Here is a 19,597-nt window from a genome sequence, read left to right on the forward strand (position 1 = left end):
CACTAGGACCCCCATCCTATATGGCAGGATTGCCAACATGGAAACAGTGGGCCCACCATACCTTCTATGCTGCCCACAAAAGGTCTCAATAGTATCTCCATAAAAATCCACAATGCACCTGAGGCTGGAATTAGCAGTTTGGTCTCTTCCCCCCCCCCCCCATTGACGGTGTGGCCAATGGGGTGTATAACCACACCATTTTATGATCTTGTCTCTTTTCTTGTCCTGCTCTTTTAGATGTGACAGCCATTTTGTGACTGGCAGTCATGGCACTTTCTTAAAAATTTAAATGTGCCCACTGCACCAAAATGGTTGGGAACCACTGGTACATGAAATCTCTCAGTCTGAACATTTTCTATGAAATGTTTTACAGGTTCCTTTTTTCTCTCGACGAGGGAGAATCATGAAATGAAAAGCAGTTCTCTTCTTTCTTCCCCTCTTCCATTTTGCCGTGGGATAAGCTCCATTGAGATCAGAAAGATTTTTTCCCCAAGTAAACATGTGTAGGATCTGGCTGTTGATATTTCTTTTCCTTCTTCCACTCTGTCTCCTTCATTTGACGCCATCTTTAACTTCTATTGAAAGATTACATGCATGGAGGAATATAATTGTTCTCATCCAAAAAGGAATAGCTTTGTTAACACACGAGAGTTAATTCAAGTATGCAGATATGCACATTTATAGAGAAAAGAGTGTGCTTACTTTTCTGTTTATATTTCCTGCATCCCCACATACAAATTCTTTATCTCCAGAAACGAACCCATATTTTATTTTTATTTTTTAAACAAAACAAGCAAACTTGCACAGGAAATAAAAGTGTCATTATTTCCCAGCCTGACTCCTGTTACACTAATACACATTAGCATAGTTTTTCTCAAACTTTATCCTCTGGGCCACACTTTCAGAATAAAAATTTGTTTGTGCTACATTGAATTTTATTGACAAGGAATATACTGGAAAACAAAAAGTAACTCATGGCAGTGCTTGATGGCAGAACACAACTACTTTCTAATATGATCATGGGACTAACAGAAAGAACTGTACTGAGAGCTGCATTGGTCTCACACCTGCCCACAGTCCTGGCCATCTGCCCAAGTTGAGCCATGGGGGTGGAGTCTGTTTCTTCAATGCATTCCTCACAGCTGGCAAAGCAGCACTCAGCAGGACTGAAGTCTCTTTTTAACAGCTGATGAGCAGAGACATCAGTTCTGCTCTTCACAGGCTTCTTTGCAGGGGTCCCGGCATGGAACACATTGATGAAGCAGCACCCAGCAGGATGGGTCTAACAGCAACAAGTAATTCTGAACTGTCATCAGCTGATGAATGGAGATTTCAGTCATGCTCTCTGCTGGAATCTGAGCAGGATTTAACCTCCACCCACTTTTCATCAACTGATGACCAGTGGTTAAATCCTGCTGCTTTGGGTGCATTGGTGGTTGTGGTCAGTGCAGAGCTAACCCCTGCCTATCAGCTAGAGTCACCCACCCATCAGGCTGGTGTCAGCTGGACAAGGTTTGGGGGAAGTGGCTTCACAGACCAACTTGGACCCCCTGCTGGGCCATGATTGGCTCATGGGCTAGAAGTTCCCCAGCCCTGAATAAAGGGCCTCCATTCTGTAACTTTATCTCTCTGAGCAGGTCCTGTTCATCCCACTGGGAAAGATGACAAAAGTTGTTGCAGCACTAAGGGAGAGCCTCTGTGAGCAACTTGTTCCAACAATGGATAGCTGTGAACTGAGGCAATTTTAGTCTGTGCCGCCAGCCACCTTCACCTGTCCTCCACCACCTTCTGGAAAATAAGAGTCTCTTACATGGCTAACCCACTGGCTTGAAAATGGGTGTTTGTCCTGTACTCCATGGACCCGTGTTGCAGTCCCTGTGCTCTTGAATGGGTGAGGACCTGGATCACAGCAGTTCCGTAGCTCATCCCACTTGCTCCTCCACCATTCAGGCAATGCTCTCTCCTCCCTTCCCTCCATTATCGTTGCCTTTGCCAGTCTCCAATGTCCCAGCTTCAAGCTACGTAGTTAGAGGGATCCCCCAAAAAACACAATCTGAATTAGAGCAGTTGTGAGGCCATTTGGGATCAGAACAACTTCTGAGTGAGAGCTCACACCAATTTTATTTCCTGTCCACATCTACCTGTGACCTGTACCCAGAAGGGGACAGCTTTGCTAGGCCCTTCTTCACTCTAATCACACAATTACGATTCCTAGAAACAAAGCTACTTCATCTAGCTGTGGGACACTCCTCATCAACTGTATCCACAGTGGCATCAGTTATCTGTATCCACGGCATCAGTTATCTACACTGAGAGCTGGTTTGACTGTAGGTTGCTGGCTCAGAGCTAAGGCAGAACATCCTGTCCCTTAGAAATACTCTCACTGCGGGGCAAAGTCCCTTAGAACAAAGGAATCTTAATTGAGCCTTGCACGTTGTTCACACCGCTTACTTACCCACTAACAATGGCAATTCCAGTCAGGGGCAATTCCAGTCAGTCTGCTGCTGTCAATAAGGATTTGGCTTATTTTGCTGCTCTCATGGGTCACATAATGGCCACTTACCTGGTCAGAAAGTGGGTGGTGGTTGCAACCTGGTGCTGAAACCTCCCCAGCCATCACAAAGTTTGTAATTGCCCATCAGGGGCAAGCTGAGGGATGGAGCCAGGGTGGGGATAAAGGCCAACTGCACCCAAGCAGGGCTTGGGCAAACTGTAAATTGTATTCAGAAATAGCCTTTGTTAAAGAATGATGTATGTTACTACAATGATCAGTTGTTCCAATTAGAAATTGTAATACATTCACTTCCTATATTGTTAATTGATATGAATTGCTTTATTATCTATTGAATCAGTCATCATATTATGAGTCATCACAGAATTGCCTATCAGCACACATTGGTTATCACAGACACTATAAACATATTCTGTCTACAGCCTATCTAAATACATCTCTAAAAATAATGAATTCTGTATAGTATTTTGTAGTCAGTAGTGCCAAGTAAAATCTTCAGGTAGGACATGAAAAGGAGAGGGAATGTTCTGTTATTTTCCTCTCTAGGTGTGATTTTTTTAAAAAAAACCAAGTCCCTTAAATATTTGGATCTGAGGGTGGGGGAGCAGAGAATCTTTTTATTATTCTTTTGCCATTTGTAATTTGCTACCCACTAATTGTTAACAATGTTCCACAGCTCTTAACTGCACGCTCAACAGCTTAACCTTGTGGTCATTAGCAGGTTTGGGAGTTGTTGCAAGGCTGTGAATATATACACTGTTGTGGGTGAATTAAAAGAGTGCTGCTGTGAAACGGTACAACAAACAAAAATAAAGCTTCTTTCATGGGGGAGGGATAGATAAATAATGACTAGGGATCTCAGCTTGCTTTGTTCCTGTTTTAATAGTTTACTGTTTTGTGGTTTCAGTAATTAATATGACATTATAGAAAGCATAAATCCTGCTGAGATATTTAAGTTAGGAGCATCCTCTTGATGGCGTACAAATATATATAAATACACACACACACACACACACACACACACCCCGTTCCCAGATCTTAACAAGCTGTTTTGATTTACCTTTGAAAGACATTTGAATGGTAAAGTAGTGCGGCCGACTCAAACCATTTTAGTGTCATTGTTAACTAGAACCTCCTTTTGAAATTTATTGCATTCAATTACATTTTTAGAAGAATTTTAATTATGTGCCTGTAAAGAATAAAAATGCTCCAGGCTCCATTTGTTTATCATAGAGGGCCTGGGAAAGAAAGAAAAAAAACGAGGACAGAGCTTCCCAGCTCATGCAGGGGTTGCAGAGAGAGAGAGAGATGACTTTTAATTCGACAAGTTCAGAGAGATTTCTTAGTTTGACGCGCACAGCAGGGGGTCTTTGAGCGCCTGGCAATACTTCAGCATTCCAAGCTTTGAAAGTCTTTCCCTGCAGCAGAAATTGTATCAAAAGCCAATGATAATATTCCCTGCAAGGTAAAGCACCCTATTGAAGATTTCTAGAGCTGTTTATTTATTCATCACAGTGTGGTTTTTTTAGGACATATCAGGCATATAGGTAATAATTCTTGTAGACGATATAAAAATGCAAATAAATAAATAAAAACTCTCATTAGTCTCTTGCCTTGTTATATTTCTTCACTGGTTACATGAACCTATAGACACTGCCATCCATCCCTTTCCGCCCAAAATGTGTCTCTTTACTGCAAATGTCTTTCCCTGTAATTTTAATAAAATCATCATTTCTGTCTACTCTCTACCACCTGCTGTGTGTGTAAGATGTTTATGGCCATCTCCTTCCAGCAAGCTTTCAACGTAATTAATTAATTTTACAGAAGGATATTCCATTTCTTAGGGGGTCTGTTTAAATCCCAATTTTAAAGTAAGTTTTAGATATCCGCTTTCATAGTCAAGATTAAAGCTCTCTTGTTTTGGTATTCCAAAGATAAAATGTTTTCATATTTTTGTATTACCTTCACAAGGAAAGAAAAAAATAACATATATATATATATTTCTCTCCTTGTTTTTGTTCTGTTTGGTCTCCGCAGCAGAGCCGGGAGTGTGAGACTGCGACAACCATTCCCTTGTGTCATGTCATTGTCGGCTATCACAGTGGCAGAATCAGCCAGATCACTGAAGACAAAAAGTGACCCTCTTCCTCTTGCTCTTTCAACTGCCACTGGCATCCAAAGTGACCTTGCCTTGTAAATATTGGTGAGTGACCACAAGGGGAAAGAAGCTCCCTGCTGAAAGAGAACTTCTTTTTTGGGGGGGGGGGGGACTGTAGTGGCCTGAGGGCACTACATTGCTTAAAACTGTGTTTTTACATGGGGTAAACATTGGGGATGTGTGCAGAAAAAAATTATGCACAATATTTTTCTTTCTTTGTTTTAATCACTATTCCATATAACCTACATTTCTATTTTTAACTTAAAGGCACATACTAATGCTTTTTGCAGATTACATGAGCAACATGAAATCACTGCCTTGCTCGAGATTTAGGAAAGCCTCTGTCTCTCTCAAAGACGACTTATGTACTATTCCCTGAGGCTTCTGTTGATGCATCCCACCCCCCACTCCAAAAAAGCTAGTATAGGAAGTGTAGATGGAACACACAGGCAGACCCATGACACTCACCCCTCCCCCAAATATTTTTTTGTTGTTTCTGCTGCTGCTGCTGCAGTTCAGAGGTTTGTGGTTTTGTCCCACATCTACAAAAATACAGAAGAAAAATAATCAGTACTCCTTTGTGTCATGTTAGAACCAAAGCTATGGGGGTAGTGAATAGCAGCCATCTGGTGTTCTCTGAAGAAAGATGTATGTTCCAATAATCACTGCCTGATATTAAGGCATGCCATAATCTGTGATTATTACCATTGCCCGGTCAATATTTCAGAAATGGTAGATGCTTTAGAGTTCTGGAGTTCTGAAATAACAGGCATCTGTTACTCTTTTTGCATTGTAGTAATCTGGAATATGAGAAAATCCTTTCTCCCTCCCCTTTTGAAAATGGGGGGATTATACTTGAAATAAGAGAAAGCAGTCAGTCCTAGGGATGGCAGCTTCCTTGTCTTATCTTCTTTAGAATCCTTGGAAATACGGAATCAGAGTGGAGTTTTGGCCAATGCAAACAATGTTTCCTTGCCTAAATGAACTAGGAAAAGAAATGGGTGCATTAGTGCAACACACAGTTGAGCCTGGGGCATATTTAATGCTAAAATGGGTCTGAGACTTGACTAACCTGCCTCTAATAGGGAATTGAGAACTATATTCAGTAGGGCACTTCTACTACAACGAGATCAATTTTCTTTCTCCTAGCCTCTTCTCAAGTCTTAGACATAAATTTTTCTACCTACAATTTTTCTATCTACAATTCATCCTTCGGGTTTTGCATTAGCTCTGAGGAATGATTGGGAAGTTTAGAAGGATTCCTGTCTTCAAAGGATCGTGTTTGACATTTAATTCAAATGCACAACCCCTTGCACACAATAATCCTTATGAACTTCCAAATAGTTCCTCATAACTATAGAGTTATGCCCAGACCCTTCTAATCTCTGGATCCAGCATCTGTTCAAATATAAGCAAGGATTCAGTTTCTGGAATAGCCAAGCTAGTTTCCTGGCAAGAGGATAAACCGATGTAATGAGCCATTAAGGGAACAAAGGAAGTGGATCTGTGCCATATATACAATAGGTGGGGCCCCTCAACTGGTCAGTAGTTAGAAAGACAAAGGCCAGAGAGGAGAGTTGACTGATGTGAGCTAGGCAAGGCAGCAAGCTGGGAAGCCAGAGATTTTTGCTTGAATCTAAGGCTGTGGCTATGGAGGAAGCAAGGCCCACTTGGGGTAGTAATGCTGCGGCTCAAGTTACTAATTTGTGTAAGTAAAGCACAAGTTATGCGGCTCAAGTTACTAATTTGTGTAAGTAAAGCACATGTCATAAAGATTACATGTGCTCATTCTGAAGGAAACAGGGGTAACTGGACGGAACCCCTGGAACCTTGCACCACTCAGTAATTGGGGTGGCATGCAACAATAATGTTACTACAAATCTGTTCCGGAGGCCCGTCCTTATGGCGAAATGGGTTGCTGGTAGAAGCGCCGCTGTGCGCAGGCACATTCGGTGGCAGCCCACTTCTGTGCATGTGCAGATGGCTTCTGGGTTTGCCGCGGTCACAACTTGGAACGGGCCTAAGTAGAGCGGGACGTAAGTAGAGGTTCTACTTTGTGGGGGGGGGGAGGCATGAGTCTTGTGACTTTTGGGGGAGATAAGCATTTTAACTATCCTAATTTTAGAAGGAGAGGTCCCCTTCAGTCCTCTCACCAGTCCTCTTGGACCTTGTTCTGTTGGGACTGCTCTCTGCAGCTCCATGTTTCTTCTTTAGTGCCATGCACTAGTGCTGTACTTGGGTCCAGGGGGATCTGCCATGAGCAGATTCTCTACACTTTCATAGGAATAACCACATAGCACCAATGTAAGAACTAGGAAATAGCTTAACTTTTGGTCACCTCACATGGGGCCTTTAGTCCACCTTTCTTCCCTGAGAATAATTCTCTGAATGTGTTGATAGTTGCTATATATTTTGCATTGTGTGGAAATCTATAATGCCTTTCTTTTCCATTGGTCAAGAATAGGTATGGGAGGATCTGTCAAATTTGATTCTCTTCATTTCTCATTTCTCATTTTTCCAGTCTTGATTTCAGTTCTCCACATTTCTGCTTCAGTTTGCAGGAATTTTTCTTAAAAAAATAAATATCATGAAAATTCACCAGCATTTAAGTATAGCTTTACCCTAATAAATATATATATTTGTATGCTGTTTTGTCTAGTGTACACGTTTCGCAAGCAATGCCTCCTATCAGAACACACTTTTGTAAGTGTTTCCACTAACACTCTCACTTTTGTGCTCATTTTAACCTAGTATTTGCATTTTGTAACCATTGGTTAGTTTGAGAACTGTGTTACAAAATTCAGATAATTACAAATTTCAAAGAATAGCTGTGTTTCAGTTTTCAGATTGTTTTGGATTTGACAAATTTGCCTTTAAATGTAAACTGAATTAGATTTCCCCTCCTTTCCTAGTCAAGAACCAAGTTCCTTTCTAGACTTATAAAAACCAGGAAGTGATGCAGAATTATTTGTATACAGTTGCTCTAAACCTAATCCAGTTTTTTAAAAAATGTTAATGTCCTGTGGCTATTACTGTTCTTGATAATGTATTTTAGTGATTTGTCTTGGGACTGCAGTTTACTTTTTGTTTATTTTTTAAAGTGGGCTTGTGATAGCTTCTCTTTGAACAGAGTGTTTGTGTTAAACAACATTCTGACAGAAATTAATGTTTTACGTAGTGATGTGCTCTGTTGATGCTGTTTTTCTTCCTATTCTGTATTGAAACAAGGTGGCAAGGTAAGGTGCAAGGGGCTTAACCCATAGCATATCAGGTTTCTTTATATATATAAAAAAAATGCTGCCAGACTATTTTTCAGAAGTTTTCAGTGAAAGTTATATATAAAAAGCTTTAAAGACATGTTTGCCACTTTGAAGTCTGTGTCTCTGAAGTACACATAGAGGCTTAATGAGGACACTTCCATGCTGCTTGGTACAAATATTGATTGACTGTACACACTTGCATTAGCTTCCAGCATCATGAGCAATCCACAGTCCTAGACAAGTGGGTTTTTTTGCTATCAGTTGCGATTTCATAAAATACTTTTCCATTTTAGGGTTTTAAGGTGTCCTTGTTCCTCAGATGTGTTTTGCCTGATGTTGAAAGGAAAATGTGGTCAATAACTATATAGAACTATGCTTATTATTATTATTATTACTTATTCAATTTATATACTGAATAAGTTTTATGTGATTGGTTGTTGAATCATTCTTACTGCACAATGGGAATAATGAGGGAGAGAGCAATGATAAGTTACATACTGTAATACTCATGGAACACAATTCACCAAGGTGATCCTTTACACTTGGGGCTGCTCTGCACAGTAACAAGAGGTTTAGACATACAGTAGTTTAGCTCCATATAAGTATCCCCAAAGAGGATACCCTAGACTTTAAGTGAGATAATTTATAAACTTATGACGAACAATATTCACTATGAGCTATCTGTAATTTTTTGACAGAGTTATTCATCGAAGAAATTCATGGGTAACTTTTAATATTAGATGCATGTGACTGTTTCACAGTTGTGCTTGATAAATTGTGAAGACAACATGGTGAATTTATCAACTAAATGAATCATTGAATTCATTCATTTATCTCCTTTGGAGAGATCCTTAGTGAGAAAATGGAGGGAGTGGAATTGTGAAGCAGCCCTCTCATAAAAATAATAAAAATAAGATTTTCTTGCTCACATGGTACTCTGATAAGTTGCTTTGTTTGATTACAAAGAATGGCCTAAAATGAGTTTTATGCAGATTTTTTTAACAATAGAACATATTGTGTTATGTGCAATTTTACTGGAAAGCATTTTGAGATATAGCATTTACTAAATCAACTGACTGTGGAAGGAAATATCAAGTTTAAGAGCATATATGTGTGCTAGGGTTCATGTTTTAAAAATTGCATATATTGATAAAGGTGTTCCAAAATATAAAATATAAGATTATTCTTTTACATACTTAATAGCATTAATTATTTTTCTGGCAACAGAAAACACAGCAGTTTATGCTTCAGATCCACCATGTGGAGCTTGGTTGTTTTTGTTTTTGTTGCCACTTATTAGTTTATTTTACTAAAACTAACCCAAAGTGACTTCCAAAGTAGTACAAATATTAAAAAACAATGTAAAACAAAAACAGTTTAAAAACTTAAAAGCACATTTGCCACTAAAAAAGACCATTCTCATGTTGCCACTCCACACCTCCCTTAGAAGGAGCAAATTAAGTGATGAATGCATTGTCTGGGTTGGTTCATGTAAGGAAAAGCAATCCTTGAGATATTGGGATCCTGAGCCACATCAGGCTTTATAAATAAAAGCCAGCGCTTTGAATTGAGTCTGGAAACTGACTAGTAGCCAGTGCAATCAGACCAGAATTGGTTTTATATACTCAGACCTACTGGTCCTGGTCAGCAATCTAGCCGCTGAATTATTCATGTTATTGTGTGCCAGGGAAATGCCCTCTGAAGATATGGTAGTGTTAATGGATCTATCAATATGTGAATAATTTTCTTCTCGTAGCATATTACTTCACACCTGTAGGAACTATGACCAGCCTAAGGTTATAACAAATGGCGGTGCAGTAAATTGTGCATGAATTGTTTCAGAGAAAGCGGGGTGTCAGTTCATATATTATGTAGATAACTCTGACAACAAAACATTGATACTTCATTGCACACAGTGCTACAGGGCCTGCTTTTACGAGGATTTTTTAAATTGTCATTGTTGTTTAAAGAAACGTTTCCTATTCAGCCTTCTTATCCGGTGAAGAGTTCACCACAGATAAAGTTGCACAGCATCAAAATGCACCTTTTTTGCAAAATTTGTGTGCTGTCTAGCCCTGAGCCATAATGGCTGCCTCCATTTTGTGGCTCCATTTACAGGTCGTGAAATGGGGAGGTGAGGTTCACTGATTATGGAGGTAGGCAACAACCTTTCTACTGTGGTGCACTGCTGTCATTTTTTCCCCAGAATGCCCTGCTGAGCAAAGCTATATCGTCATGTCAGGTAAAAAGGTAAAGGACCCCTGGATGGTTAAGTCCAGTCAAAGGCGACTATAGGGTGCAGTGCTCATCTCGCTTCAGGCCAAGGGAGCCAGCATTTGTCCTCAGACAGCTTTTCAGGTCATGTGGCCAGCATGACTAAATCGCTTCTAGTGCAATGGAACACTGTGACAGAAGCGAGAGCTCACAGAAACACCGTTTACCTTCCCACTGTCATGGTACCTATTTATCTACTTGCACTGGTATGCTTTTGAACTGCTAGGTTGGCAGAATCTGGGACAGAGCAATGGGAGTTCACCCCATTGTGCGGATTCAAACTGGTGACCTTCTGATTGGCAAGCCCAAGAGGCTCAGTGTTTAGACCACAGCACCATCCGCGTCCCCCATCATCATGTAGCATCATTGCAAAGAGTATTCTAGGAAGAGAAGTGGTGGCAGTAGCAGTCAGTAGGAGCACTGCTTCAATCACTGCCACCATCATACAACATGGGAAATGCAATGCAGTGAATATTTCCACCCTCCTTTCACCTCTGACCCACCACCGAAATTTGGCCATTTGTTTTTCTCCAGCACTGATTTCTTCATTTAAATAGTCACATGCACTTATTTATGTATGTGTTTTATCTCAGTGTTTCTGTGATCATTATAATAAGTTACATTTTCTATTGAGTGTCTAGATTTTTTTCATTGACCTGGTATAATGCCTGAGCATTGCAGGAACTATGAAGAAATCAGTTTAGGATTGTAAGGTGTGAGAAGGCAGAGAAGAACAGAGAGATGTCTCTTTCATTTATTTCATCTCTCCATCTCAGCCATGTCACCATAACCTGAGTTTCCTGAGGATCCCTGGTCCAGCCTCACTTCAGCTACTCTATGAAACAAAAACCAAACGAGATGGAAAATGCTATATATTTTCTTCAATCCGGGTGTAAATAGGGCTTTCATCCACCACCTCCTCAAAAAAAAATGTGCATAGGTTGTGCATGCATCTATAGTGTAGTGGAGCCTGTTCATTTGAAAGTAGATACAATGCATTCCATAGAAGCAGAGAATGGGCACGTATTCCCAGTGACAACTAACCATGGAAATTGCCATGCATTGTATTCCTTCAGATTGACTAGATGCACATGACTGCCTCTGACCCACATCTGCAAAAGTCAGTTCATTTTTTGGTGCAGGAAAGTGTTTTATCAGAATCCATTTTATGTAATTGATTGAAAACTCTGCATTCCTAATCTGAACAGGCATAACCTTGGAGGAAAAGAGAAGGCAACGTTGGACCCTTGGCCTTTCATACCTATATTTTTGTTTAAAGAAAAAACTGTCTGAGAAGTAAAAGAAATGTTTATGGTCTTAGTGCAGGACTATTAAGTTGGCAGCTTGTTGCATCCAAAATGTCAAATTTCAAAGCTGAACACTGAACAAATAAATTCACCATTCAATAGGTCTCCAGTGAGGACCTTAACACACACAATCATTTCTCTGAAAACTATATAGGGGTCTCTTTTACTGCCTGGTACTAAGTGCTCACTTTTAAAGTAGAAATTAGCTGCTGGTATCCTGGGACATATTTATTTTTGATATCATATTAAACAAAATGCAAATATAGAAGGCTCTTGCAAATGATGTTTTTTCATGACACCAAGTTATCTCTGAATATTTTTGTTGGTTGAGCTTTATTTCCACTGTTAGATGTGTAATCTTTGCTAAATGTTTTGAAGGGAAGGAATCAAATAAATTGCCCTATTTTGGTCTTTCTCATCTGTATACAGTTGTGCAGCTCTAGTAGACCCGAAAATTGCCCAGAGACAAACTTTTTTAAAAATAGAGTGCTTTTGAGGCAGAAAATTGCTTTTCTGCAGTATCTTCTAACAGATAGGATGTGACAAGAGGACAAGTAGTTACCACCATAAAGTAGAGTTGTAAAGTCTTTAAAAACAAAGCAGATCAGGGAGTTTTATTTTCCATCTCAGCTGACTAAAAAAGGTTTACAATGCTAAAAATTTGCCTTAACATTAACTGAAGCTACACAGTTTAGAAATAAGCCTTGCAAGCCTGCCTAACCCACCTGTGGCAGCTAGATGCTATAAGGGACATTCAGCATGATGCATAAGATCACAGAGTGTTTGTCAGCATCTTCAGAAGTTCCAAGCACAGTAGGAAGTGTTGTGGCAGGGTGGCGGCAGTGAAAGACTTCTTCATTCCCATCTCCTTAGTTTTATGTTTGTCATGTCCTTCAGTTGTTTGAAATCTCTTGTGGAGTAATAAATAAAAGTGACTTATCCCTTTTGATCAGCCTCTTGATGCTATATGGAAGTATTTGTGTGTGAGCTTAACTTCTTGTTAAGGCAATTTGCAAATGCAAAATAAAACAGGGAGGGTAGATGGAATAAGGCTGAAGGAAGGGGGAGAGGCTGTACCATCTACATGCTAAGAGACATAAAGAAACTTTGAACCTATTATCATGTTAATGGGCCAGTTGAGGATTGTCAGGGTTTGAGGTATTAATCTTAATACACATTCACATTCTTTAATTGCTCCTTTGGTGCTGTAATGGCATAGGCTGTGAATCTGTGCAATATTAACAGTATTATGTGCTTCTATAGTTTGAAGCCATAATACCACATGGGTATTACAAACTATATAAAAAGTGTCATATGCTTCTGTTTTCAAATATTTAATGTTATTATTGTTGTTTTAAATGGAAAATGATCAAGTCTCTACAATTAAAATGGGAATTGTCCAGACCATGCCATCTGGGAAATCAATGTTATACCTTTATCTGCTTGCAAATGGAGGAGGTGGAGATAATAAGTCTCTCAGGATTCACAAAGAAACCTGGTGGAAAGTGTTCAGCTTGGGAATTTCACCATGTAGTTTTCTCTGTTCTTGCTGCTTTCGGCTTCATGTCTTTATTAGAACTTGGCTGTCTGGCCTTTTGCATCTTCACAGCGTCCGTCAGGAATTTTCAGCATGGGCAAATACTGGTCTTTTTCTATCACAGTGTCAGGTGATGACAAAAGTTTGGCCAAGCTTTTGATACTGTATGTGTAAAGCCACTGATGCACTAGGGCTCTTGGGACATATCTATGAACTCTCTTCAAATGTACAGTGAAACCTCTAACCCAGCAATGTAATCCGTACTATTTGCCAGGAGTCTGCACAACTGACATCCCCTAATGTTAAACAGGCATTCAGTGACAGCAGGATTCAGGAAGAAATCTTCTCAGTCCCTCAACAAAATAAGTATATACAGAAAACCTAGGTGACCTTGCAAACCATTCCAGGTATAGGACTTTGTGGGGGAAGTTGTCACGGCGTATATTATAAAAAAGGAAATTAGAATGTTTTAATAATTAGCCACCCACCAAATTTTGGGGAGGGAAGGATAGTTTTCCTGATAACACTGATCAACAACAAATTTGTTGTCTGCATTTTTTCAGTTGATTTAGGACAAATCTGATGTGCTGAATCCAAAAATCACATTGGTTTTGCTCAATCAGGTCAAGTTTTTGAGCTATGGCCACATGTCTTTTTTTACATTTTTGTTCACATGTATGCTTGTGTGGAGCATTTTAGAAGAAGTTGGTGGGGGTAAAATGCCATGTCGAATAATTGTTTTGATTGGAAATTATTATTTTAATGACAAGAAGTATTCAGGTCCGATAGTTCTGGGTGATTATGTAAAAAATGGATCAGTTTGAAGTCATAAAACCGCGAAATCTTCCATAAATTGGTGCGGCAAAGCATAAAGTTGGGGGATCAAAACTAAGTTAATGGGGCAGCTGCCCCAAGAAGTATCCTGATCTCCAATCAGCACATCGTCCGGTAGCTCATTGTGATGAAATTCCAGTGCCTATCTTCGAAGAACTTCCTGACATTAGTGACGAAGATGCCTCCAGTGTTGAAGGACATGAAGAAGAAGAAGTGGTTCTTGAAGATGATGCTCCACATCCATTTTCCCAAAAGGAGTTGAATGATCTAGTTCGCAACCTCAGCTTGTCAAAGGACTCTGCTTGTCAAAGGACTGTTGGCATCCAGATTGAAGGAAAAAAATCTCCTCTCTGACAGTGCTCGCATCAGCTTCTTCCGCAACAGGCATCAAGAGTACCTCCGTTTTTTCTCGGAAGAGAAGGACTTGGTGTACTGTGCAGACATTGTGCAGCTTCTGCTCAAGCTTGGAGTGTGTGAAGTATGTGCTGGAGAAAATTGGTTATGATCAGCATAAGTGGTTTATTTGTGTTGACCTGAAGATGGTGAACTTTTTGTTGGGACAACAGTCTGGCTTCACCAAGTACCCATGTTTTCTGTGCATGTGGGATAGTAGGGACCATGCTCAGCATTACACGAAGAAGGACTGGCCTGTGCAGGAGGAATTGGTGCCTTGCAAAGAAAGGAACGTCATCAACAACCCTCTGGTGGACAGAGACAGAATACTCTTCCCACCACTGCACATCAAGCTCGGCTTAATCAAGCAGTTCACCAAGTCTCTGGACAAGGATGGTGACTGCTTCACTTACTTGTGCCAGGCTTTTCCAGGCTTGACCATGGAGAAGTTGAAAGCTGGCATCTTTGATGGTCCTCAGATCCGTCAGCTCATCAGAGATCCAGAGTTCGGAAACTCAGTAAACGAAGTGGAACTGGAAGCGTGGGAGGCATTTGTTCTGGTAGTGAAGAACTTTCTTGGCAACAATAAGGCCAGAAACTACGCAGAACTTGTCAACAACATGCTGACTGCTTTCAGAAACCTGGGCTGCAACATGAGCGTCAAGATGCACTACCTATTTTCACATATGGACCGGTTTCCTGAGAACCTGGGCTTAATGAGTGACGAGCAGGGGGAGAGATTCCATCAGGACATGAAAGAGATGGAGACCAGGTATCAGGGTCGCTGGGACGCAGTCATGATGGCTGACTACTGTTGGACTCTGAAGAGAGACCTCCCTGCCACTGAGCATTCCAGGAGTTCCAAGAAACAGAAGTTCAAGCCCTGAAGTTTGAAAAATGGTGAAGCAACATGCAATTTACGTGTACTTACCTTTATCAATGCCCACCATTCAGTTTACAGTAAACCTGACCTGATGGAGAGAAACGGATGCCATTTCCTGATTCAGCAGTGCAAAAATACCCTAAATCAGTTGTAGAAATCTAGACAACATTCAAAAAGTAAAAAATTGTTGCCCAGTGTATTTTATTTTTTTTTATAATATTTATTAAGGGTTTTTTGATTACAACACACAAAGAAAAACATACAAAGATATCACATATCATAACATATTTTCTTGTCTTCTTTGGACTTCCTCACATCTCCCGCTCCTGCGTTCCAAATTAATAGAAATTAAACCAGCAATTTATCACCTTATCCCCACCTTACAATCTAATTTTCCAATGTTATATCTTAAAATTTTAGATACGTTTATTTCGCTCTTTAAAACATTAAACTTAGCCTAATAGTTATCTAAAAATTTGATTTTTTCATGAATTTAACTTATCTTCATAGTTCACTTCGTCTGTTTCAATGGTGCCAAGTTGTTTATGATCAAACATCCTGCTTAACATTCATACAATTTACAATATTTTTGCAAATAAATCTTAAATTTTTTCCAGTCTTCTTCCACCGTCTCCTCTCCCAGGTCTCGGATTCTGCCCGTCATCTCGGCCAGTTCCATATAGTCTATCAGTTGCATCTGCCATTCTTCCAGTGTGGGTAGATCTTGAGTTTTCCAATGCTTAGCAACGAGTATCCTTGCTGCTGTTGTTGCATACATAAAAAATGTTCGATCCTTCTTTAACACTCCTTGGCCAACAATACCCAAAAGGAAGGCCTCTGGTTTCTTAAGGAAGGTATACTTAAATACCTTTTTCAGCTCATTGTATATCATTTCCCAGAAAGCCTTCACTTTAGGGCAAGTCCACCAAAGGTGAAAGAACGTTCCTTCATTTTCCTTACATTGCCAACACTTATTATCAGACAAGTGGTATATTTTTGCAAGTTTGACTGGGGTCATGTACCATCTATATATCATTTTCATTACATTTTCTTTCAAAGCATTACACGCAGTAAACTTCAGCCCAGTAGTCCACAACTTTTCCCAGTCCTCAAACATAATATTATACCCAATGTCCTGTGCCCACTTTATCATAGCCGATTTAACCGTTTCATCTTGTGTGTTCCATTTTAGCAGCAAGTTATACATTCTTGAAAGTACCTTAGTCTTAGGCTCTAACAGTTCCATTTCTAACTTCGATTTTTCCACCTGAAATCCTAACTTTTTATCAAGTTTAAAAACTTCTTTAATCTGAGCATAGTGTAACCAATCTCGCACTTTGTCTTTCATTTTCTCCTGACTCTGCAATTTCCAGTTGTCTCCGTCTTTTTCTAATATTTCCCAATACTTCGACCATTTGGCCTCCATATTGAGTCTTTTCCGGGCCTTAGCTTCCAATGGTGAAAGCCACCTTGGAGTTTTATTTTCCAATAAGTCTTTGTATTTTGTCCAGACATTAAACACTGCTTTTCTGACAATATGGTTCTTGAAAGTCTTATTAATCTTAACCTTGTCATACCATAAATATGCATGCCAACCAAACGCATTGTCGAAACCTTCCAAATCTAAAACATCAGTGTCCTCGAGGAGCAGCCAATCTTTTAACCAGCAGAAAGCTGCTGATTCATAATACAGCCTTAAGTCTGGCAGGGCAAAGCCCCCTCTTTCTTTCGCGTCAGTTAGTATCTTAAACTTAATTCTGGGCTTTTTGCCCTGCCAGACAAATTTGGAAATGTCTCTCTGCCACTTCCGGAAGCACTCTGTTTTGTCCACAATCTGTAATGTTTGAAATAAAAACAGCATTTTTGGCAATACATTCATCTTTACAGCAGCGATTCGACCTAACAAGGAAAGTTTCAGTCTTGTCCAACTTTCTAAATCTCTCTTAATTTCTGACCAGCATTTCTCATAATTATCTTTAAATAGACTCAGATTTTTTGCTGTTATGTTTACCCCTAGGTATTTTACTTTTTTAACCACATTTAACTCTGTCTCTTTCTGAAACCGTTCTGACTCTGTAACTGTCAAATTTTTTCCCAATACCTTAGTTTTCTGCTTGTTTAGTTTAAATCCCGCTACCCGACCAAACTCTTGAATCAGTTGTAATACTTTTTTCGTACTAGATTCTGGCTCCTGTAGGGTCAAAACTAGGTCATCTGCAAACGCTTTAAGTTTATATTGCTTCGCTCCGACCTGAATTCCTTCAACCAACCGGTCCCCTCTAATCATGTTCAAGAGCACCTCCAGGACCGAAATAAATAACAATGGGGAAATAGGACAGCCTTGTCGTGTTCCTTTTTCAATTTTGAACTCTTCTGTAATCACATTGTTGACTATCAGTTTAGCCTTTTGTTCTGAATAAATTGCATCTATCCCATTTCCAAAACCCCGTCCCACTCCCATCCCTTCCAAATTTTCCTTCATAAATTTCCAATTAATATTATCGAAGGCCTTCTGCGCATCTATGAAAATTAACACTGCTTTTGTATTGATATTTGTTTGCAAAAGTTCCAAAATATCAATAATGTTCCTTGTATTAGCAAACAAATGTCTGCCTGGGAGAAAGCCTGCCTGATCCTTATGAATTACCTGATTTAAAACTTTTTTAAATCTACTTGCTAAAATGTCTGCAAATATTTTGTAATCCACATTTAGAAGAGAGATGGGGCGGTAGTTCTTAAGTTGAGTCTTTTCAGTTTCCAATTTTGGTATCAATGTGATAAACACTTCTTTCCACGATTCCGGCGCCTTCTTCCCCTCCAAAATTTCATTGCTAACCTCCAACAATGGTTGTATCAAATAGTCTTTCAATGTCTTATAGTACTTGGAGGTGAGCCCATCTGGCCCTGGAGATTTGCCCAATTGCATGTTCTGAATGGCTTGTTCAATCTCTTGTCGTGTTATTTTAGAGTTCAGGATTACTCTATTTTCTTGTGACAGTTTTGGTAGTCCATTCTTTTTCAAAAATTGTTTTATCTCAGCCTCATCTTGCGGCCCTTGAGTATATAGTTTTTTTGAAATATCTCTGGAAGCATTTTCTAATATCCACAGGGTTCTGAATGTTTCTTCCTTCAATCTCTAAGTTTGTAACTGTGTTTAGTTTTTGTCTCTTCTTCAACTGCCATGCTAGCAGTTTCCCACATTTATTCGCTGATTCAAATGTTCTTTGTTTCATTAGTTTAACTTTCCACTCTATTTCCTGGTTTATCAATTTAGAATATTGTGCTTGATAGAGTTTAATTTCTCTCAGAATCGGCTGTGACTTTGGATTTGATCTTAACTTCTTCTCGAGTTCTTTAATTTTCTCCAAAATCTTATCTTTTTTCTCATTTTGTATCCTTTTCTTTACAGCATTCTGTTGTATCAAGAACCCCCTCATCACGGCCTTACTTGCATCCCAGATGGTTCTTTTTTCCACTGTGGTATTCAAGTTTATCTCAAAATAATCCTTCAGGACTTTTTGGGCCTTCTTGGTAATCTCCTGGTCTCTAAACAAATTGTCATTCATCTTCCATCTAAAGGAGCCGGTTGGTAGTAGTGTCATATCCATCTTTACAGCATTATGGTCGGAGCAGGTCTTTGGGCAGATTTCCACCTTTCTGGTCTTAGATGCCAGACCTCTAGATATTGATATTTGGTTGATTCTCGTGCATGTCAGTTGGGCTTCAGAAAAGAATGTTCCTTCTCTTCCCAAGGGGTTCTTTGTCCTCCAAATGTCAATCAAGTCCATATTGTCGGTCAATTCAAAAAAAGTCTTAGGTAGTCTGCCAACTTTTGTGACATTTTGATTTTGTGACTTATCCATGTTGGTTGATACCACGCCATTCATATCTCCCATCACAATGATGTTGTCATAGTCCAGATAGTCCAGGACGCTCTCATGCAACTTCTTATAAAATTCCGATTTCCCCTCATTTGGTGTGTAAATTCCTAATATCAAAAACTTCTCTCCTTGGTATTGTGTCTCAATTGCCAGAATTCTTCCTTGCTCATCTTTGAATAAAAGTTTAGGTGACAGGCTCTCCTTTGCATAAATCACCACTCCTCTTTTCTTCACTCGATCCGAAGAAATAAATTCTTGGCCTAATCTTTTATTTATTAGCACTTTTTTATGGAGCCTAGTCACATGTGTTTCTTGCAAACAAATAATGTCCAGTTGTTCTTTTTTCAATATATGAAATAACTTCCTCCTTTTTTCCGGGGAGTTGCACCCATTAATATTCCAGCTCAACAGTTGCAGAGACATCCTGAACAATTCTGTTATTTCTCTGGGGGTGGTATCTTTTTCTCTGGATCTTCAGGTTCCACGGGTAGAGATGCAGCAGATGCTCCAGGCCCCCAAGGTGTTTCAATTCCTTTCTGAAGGTCCTCTCTGTAGGCA

The 19,597-nt window shown here is 39.6% G+C and overlaps 1 protein-coding gene across 20 annotated transcripts in view; it reads left to right on the forward strand.

Annotated features, from left to right (window-relative positions):
• The window catches only part of TENM3 (teneurin transmembrane protein 3), a 1,288,912-nt gene that overhangs the window by 416,439 nt on the left and 852,876 nt on the right, over positions 1-19,597 (forward strand). For all 20 annotated transcript variants that reach the window (XM_079991304.1, XM_079991293.1, XM_079991322.1 and 17 more), the window contains exon 3: positions 4,550-4,715. The gene's annotated coding sequence lies outside the window, so the exon portion shown is untranslated. The remainder of the gene's footprint in view (positions 1-4,549; positions 4,716-19,597) is intronic.

The sequence above is a fragment of the Podarcis cretensis genome (assembly GCF_951804945.1).
Source record: "Podarcis cretensis genome assembly, chromosome: 9".
Classification (NCBI taxonomy): Eukaryota; Metazoa; Chordata; class Lepidosauria; order Squamata; family Lacertidae; genus Podarcis; species Podarcis cretensis.